Consider the following 6,391-nt stretch of genomic DNA (forward strand, 5'->3'; position numbering starts at 1 on the left):
CTTATATTTTCCCACTAGAAGTTTGCCAGTTAACAAACACACCCTTACTAATTTGTTTACAACTGATTAATTGTTTACAATTATCCATTTCTAACGGATATAAATCCATTACTAATAGTTTGTTGTATTAAAAAAATTAATTGGATTTCTCCATTACATATCAATCAAATTCTACCACCACACCGCTTCAACATAACACAATCCACAATCACTACTATACAACTAAAAAAGTAATAATTTTATTAATCTTATAATAATATAAAAACACAAAGTACAAAGTTCCTTTCACGTATACATATACTCTAAACTAGAAATTTTCCACCCAAAATACATCAGAAATGGCCCAAGAATTAAGTAAGAAAGAGCCAATGCTTCAAACGTAGGTTCAGCTTTATCAACACGCTCCATCAAAAGTTCAAAATATCTGCAAATATCAATAAAGAAACATATTTTCATCTTACAGAGTACAAGACTAGTACATCACCCATACAAAAGCATACTAATTATTAACATACCATTAGTAATGTCTTCGTTTCGCATCCATTACTTTGCTTGCCTTCAATAAATTAGTTAACTTGTTTTAACCACTTGGCTTCCACTTACCCAACTATAAAATGAAGGAAAGTGTTATTCCGATCCACTGATCATGCTAGAACATTTTGAATTAAAATTCAGACAACAAAAACAAAGGCAAGATCGGAAGACGTACTCACATATGTATCTAATTTAAGATTTCCAATATATGAACTCATAAAGTAGAATATTTCCGATTAGTAGCTCATATTAATACTTCCCTCGATCTACAGATTAATAAGATTAATATACATACTCATATTAATACTTCCCTCGATCTATGGAGAATCTTGTCATGGATAGGCTGCAAAATTTGGTCATCTAAGGAGCTCCAAATACTATGCTAACTGTGATGAGTCAATTAGTTTCTAGTGTATCCATGACTGTACCCATGGCTAGTAGAGTAGTAGGTCAATCAGTTTTTAGGTTTTCAATGACAATGTAGATCATTGGATGTCAAACTTGGTCGAAAATCCCAATGGAAATTGGGGAACAATGAACTATGCAATCCAATGCCAACCTAAATGCCCCAAAATGCATGACATATATTACATCAGAAATGTGTAAGTAATTTTTTAATGTTTTCGCTTGTCATATTTTTTCTAGAGGTACAAAAAGTGCCAATGAAAAATTTGCTGGATATCAATTCCTAGCAATCAGATTGACTAGAAGAAGACTGCTAAGAAGCCTAGACGCTTACTAGATAAGAAAAGTTGATTGCTGTAACAACTAACAACCGATTGGATATATCAGGCCTCCAATTGTCCACTTAGGTATAGCAGCATAATTACATCAATCTGCAGCTGTATTATCTTTTCCTATCATGTAGTAGTACACCTTTGCATTTATTTAAGCCCTTAGAAAAATGTTTTATACAGTAGAAAGATGGCAAAACCATGTTAATTAAGATGCATGTAGGAGTAGTTTCTCTATTCAATTCTATTTAGGTCAAAATCGATTTGTTGCTCCTATTAGCTCTATTAATTTTTGGACAAATCCTTCTTTTTGATACAAACCATCACCACTCAAAAAAGCAGACACAATTTCTTCATTCAATTCTAAAGAGGTGTCAGTTTTTAAGCTGGTGTGCAGTTGTTTATAAAGTTTAAAAAGTGCAAACAAGATTAGATACAAAAAGTATTTCACTCAAACAACAAATACATAAAGAAGGCTAACCATTTATGGGAAAAAGATTTCTTTTTCTTTCCTAAAAAAATAAAAAAGAAGAAACAACTCAGCAAAATAAATGACTGACCTGCCTCAGCAGTAGGCAGCTTCTGCTCCACTTCCTCTTCAGCACGCAAAGCACTTCCTTGTAACTTTGGCTCCTTCTCACACACTAAGCCAAGCGTTACTTCAGTGTATCTTTGGCAACGCTGCCTTTCTCCAATGACTAGTGTGTGGGATTAACCACAAGTTGTCCACCATTTGCAGTCTCCATCCCCGTATTGTCTTTCTTCACAGATGGTGGAATTCCTCCACTCTTGATTGTTGCATGAAAGGTTATACAAATGGAGGACTGGATAACAAGGATAAATAGTAAAAATTAAACAAACTACCTGCTGAGAGTCATTGCTAAGTTGCTACTCAAGATCCTGCAACTTATCTTTCTTCTCTAAAAACTCCTTATCCTCCTCAACCAATGTTCTGGGACCAAGAGATAAGAATCGTTGAAGTGCATGAAGTGATAAAAGCTTAGTATGTAGAAAAAAATAAAAATAAAGTGAACCTAACAAACCAAACCAGATCTAAAACACATCCACTTATAAAAACTGAAACAAGGAGCTGGAAAAAAAAAAAAAATTCTCACCTGCTAGCTTGAGTGGCTTTCAGCTTTCTTGCTAGAATATAGTTTCTACATGTCTCATTCCCATTTTGATACGAAAACACAATAACAACAGTGCCTTTACTGAACAGCCTTAACTGATGAAAGTGCACCAGATGATTCAGATCTTACCAGGGGGGTTGCTTGACCTGATGGGGGTGGCTACAAGGCACTAGGGCCTGAAGATTGACCATTTGATGCCATTAAACTATCCTGCAAATAGTGGCAATTGAATGCATATCATAGGCTCTATATATGTAAATCCTAAGTCAAATCACTACACTTGAAAACATAAAACTAATCACATTCAACTTTGAGGCACAACCATCAAATTATAGCGTACAATTATCAAAATTGCACCACAAAATCATATAACTCACGCAATATAAAAACCAAACACAAATGGATGCATCCATAGCAAAAATTTGTATTAACCCTCAGTTTGCAAGTAATAAGTCCAGATCAAACATTCAAAGGAAATTCATCAAATTAACCACTTTCCTTATGCTAGACAACCTATACAGACAAGCAGGGAAAGACAATTAGTCGTATAAGTTGTTATGCAATGATCAATTGAACTTCAAATACATAACCCAAAAGTGAAAGGTAATATAAAAAGTAAAGATTTGAGTAAAAAATTATTTTGGCTAAGTAGCACTCTTTTTGCTTCAACCAAGCACATCCAGCAATAACAACAATAATATATCAATCCAAAAAGAAAAGAAAAAGGAAACACCCAATAATATATCTTACGTAAGGATCTACTGTAAAGTTAAACATATAGCACCAGCACTGGTGAACCATTAATAGTGTTAGATAAAACATTGATCTAACACTAAGAAAATCAAGTCACAACACATGAGAGTAAACAGATCTGACAAAAAACCTAATTTATTTCGGATCAAATAACTAATAACTACAAAACAAGCAACTTTTTATATAAAAGATGAATCTTTTATCTCATAATCCAAATTTGGACCCAGCCCATAAGCTATCCTGCAAATGGCGACAATTGCATGCACATAGTAGGCATTACATACGTAAATTTGGCAAACAGTGAAAAACCATATAACTCAAAGATATACCGAGTTCTTGTCTTTGAAGACAACAATGTCTCAAGTACAAGGATATGCATTTAGTAATTGAATATCAAATATACAAAGACTAGAAAATCAGAAACCAATACAATAATGTAAGTATGAGAGGCATGACATAGTAAATCAAACCTATAGCATTTACCAAGTATACAAAGACTATGAAAAAAAAACCAAACTAAAACACCATGGTTGCAATTTGTGCTAGGTTTAATTTTTCGGGATATTACCATTCACAACTAATTACTAATAAAAGACAAACTGCAAGAGATTGTACAAAATAGGTTTGTTGGGAAAACAAAAAATCATTAGGGGAGCATCGAGGGTAACAGTTAAAATCACCCCTAAGAGTTCTCTAGATTGTAAATGAACCCCAAAGCAAAAGACCTTAGGCAGTGGGTTGCCATCAAAAGAACTTAAGTGTTGTTTTTAGGACTAAGTAAGTTATAGTAGCAAGGTTAAGATTTCCCTTTCTTCTAATTAGTCAGACACATCCCAAATATAAGAATCCAGACATTTGTAAGTTGGGCCTAATTATGAATAGATGGTTGTTGAATTTTGTTAGCAATCGAAGCTGTTGCTCAAACCAACCTCATGCTTAATCAGTATAGTGGAGTATGGAAAGATTCAAAAGAAGGATCGGACACAACTTCAAATTTGACTTTAGACCCAGAATACAAGTTTTAAGCATGCAAGTATCTATCTACAACGCAAAAGAAATTACCAGTAATGGCATGTTCTGCTTGACCATCTCCTTAAGAACAGGCAGACAACTCCCAATAAGATCTCTGTGATACCATCTTGAGAATTTCTAGTTGCCCCAGCATGGTACAACTCTACAGCGAAGACCACACCACTATTCCCTGTCTATCAACTTGTACCTTCAGTTAACCACCTTAAATAAATATGATCTTGGATCATCTCATAAAAATGCGAACCTAACACATAAGTATGGCCAACCATTAAATGGCTATATCAACTCCACATAGAAGAAATACAGGTATGTTTTCTCTATCTTCTTAAGATCCTGTATATTATGATTTCATTGTTTACAAAAATAAACACATAATAAATATCATATCAATCAACAAATATACAAAGTGAATTGATTCTTCAAGTAAAATGATCAAGTTTGTAATGGTCAGGGTGCTTAACAGATTGTATCAATACATTCCTAATCCGAAATCACCATTTTTGTTCTTATCTTCTTAATAATTAACTAGGTGTATTTTTTATTTAACACTAAAAGAGTTAGTAACATGCTTAATCAAGTATAAGAATACTTAACTAACTGAAGTTTCCTTTAGCAAAATGTTTGTTTTTCTGTATCTTTGCACACAAATTAAAGACACCAGTTATTTCCTGCATATTAACAAAATTTGGCTGGGACTTTGGCTTTCAATCCACCTACCAAGAAATTTTCTTTCAATATGCAAGACTCGCTATGCTAGATACAAGATAATTAGTCACAAATTCCATAATATTGTTCTATCACAAACAGAAAAGAAAAGAAAAAAAACTCAGACAACAGTCACATTAAGAGATAGGTAGTATGTTTAAGGGAGTCAAAATCGGACAACACTCACCAATCTGGATGCACGTAAGCCGTTCACACTAATGCAAAGCCTCTACTTCATTAACTGAAGCTTGAAGTTACAGTTGAGGAACAAGTAATTACTAAATGCTAACCATAATTTGATTTTTAATGTGGATATGATCCTATGCACCAATAGAGGACAATTGCATTACATTAAGCTACAAGATTTGTTTTTTCTATTATCTATCAAACAAGGCCAATTCTATTTAAATGAAGTAAAAAGAAAATCCTCATTGATTATAAAACTAGACAAGAAACCGAACATGAGAACGACACATGAAGCCATGAAGCATCTTTCACATAATAATTTAAAGTAATTTAACCAAACCCATAAGCTAAAACCTTGTTACACTGAAAACACTACATTAGTTGTTACCTTGAGCAGATCGAACACATAGTAAGAAGTCACAACAATAACGACAACAAGCACCTTAAAAAAACTGAAAATATTGAACCCCAAATCATGAATTCGATAAAGAACGATCAAAAGTAAGCAAATTTGTTAGAAACTCAAAAAGTAAAAACCAAGAAGAGAAAAGGGTATTACCTTATGAACAGAGAAATTGAAAAGCTCTCATCTTGTCCAATATTTTTATTAGAACCTTAAGAAACATAGAATAACATGTTATTTAGAAAACTTAAGAAATCAATCTTCAATGAAATGCCCATAAAAATCATCTTTTTTTTTTCATTTCAAAAACAATCTTGTACTAGATTCTTTAAAAATTAAAACCCAACCGTGACCAACAACACTTACCTCTGTTAAAGGGAACCATTCGTTCAGTAGATCGAACAATTACACCAAAATCTCGAAACCCTAGCAATACAAAACAAACACGGAAATCAAAATTCTAGACAATCTGTACAAGGAGGAAGGAAGGAGAAGAGAAAAAAAGAGCAAGAAGAAGAAGAGGAGAGGAGAGGATGACTCACTGAGTGAGGAACAACCCTATGGTTTTTTCTCCTTTATGGCCAACCTGTTTTTCACTTTTCGATGAGCGAGAGAGGTGAAAAACTCGCGCTTAAGTTTTCCCTGTGTTTTTTTCTTCCCATGTGAATTTTCTTTTTCTCATTTCTTAATTTCTAACGAATAGTGAAACGTCACTAAATATCTAAAGAAATGTTACATAATTATCCGAGTATTTAAGCCACGGTTGATAGTATTTTTAACGGATCATAACTGTGAATATATTTCTAATGGATGTATAAGTGTTACTAAGGCTGAGTCCAATGGCTCCCTATCCCTTTAAAAGTAGTGTTAAAGTCAATAAAAAGTAAATTTAAAAGTCAACAAAATAGAAA

General features: G+C 33.3%; 1 long non-coding RNA gene across 5 annotated transcripts; it reads right to left on the reverse strand.

Moving 5' to 3' along the window:
- Positions 1 to 223: 223 nt before the first annotated feature.
- LOC147524549 (uncharacterized) lies at positions 224 to 6,159 on the reverse strand. Of its 5 annotated transcripts, none has more exons than XR_015219753.1 (11): positions 6,023 to 6,159; positions 5,847 to 5,906; positions 5,637 to 5,691; positions 5,466 to 5,529; positions 4,217 to 4,359; positions 2,531 to 2,611; positions 2,384 to 2,414; positions 2,133 to 2,220; positions 1,829 to 2,056; positions 516 to 607; positions 224 to 424 (listed from the first exon to the last, which is right to left on the reverse strand). It is a non-coding gene; the product is annotated as an uncharacterized LOC147524549 (long non-coding RNA). The 5 variants fall into 5 exon arrangements; XR_015219752.1 differs by having other exon boundaries at positions 2,384 to 2,428; XR_015219748.1 differs by having other exon boundaries at positions 2,384 to 2,611.
- Positions 6,160 to 6,391: the final 232 nt, after the last annotated feature.

Source organism: Coptis chinensis, chromosome 1 (genome assembly GCF_015680905.1).
Source record: "Coptis chinensis isolate HL-2020 chromosome 1, ASM1568090v1, whole genome shotgun sequence".
Lineage (NCBI taxonomy): Eukaryota > Viridiplantae > Streptophyta > Magnoliopsida > Ranunculales > Ranunculaceae > Coptis > Coptis chinensis.